Source organism: Lupinus angustifolius, chromosome LG06 (assembly GCF_001865875.1).
Source record: "Lupinus angustifolius cultivar Tanjil chromosome LG06, LupAngTanjil_v1.0, whole genome shotgun sequence".
NCBI lineage: Eukaryota > Viridiplantae > Streptophyta > Magnoliopsida > Fabales > Fabaceae > Lupinus > Lupinus angustifolius.
In genome coordinates, this window is record NC_032014.1 from 24,340,857 (window position 1) to 24,341,108 (window position 252).

Below are 252 nucleotides of genomic sequence, written 5' to 3' on the forward strand. Positions count from 1 at the left end.
AAAACACACTAAGTTAGGATACGACATATATTTTTTCTGATAAATTTAATCAAAATAATAAAAAGAGTCTAATAATTGATTTGCTATATTACTAATTAAAATACATATATTTTTCATGAATATATATACTATTGTTATCTTTTAATTAAATAATATAATGATAGTAATTAAATACATGTGACTCGTGTAATCGCATGGCTAAAAACACACGTGTTACCCGTACATTCGCATTACTAAGAAAACACATGTTAC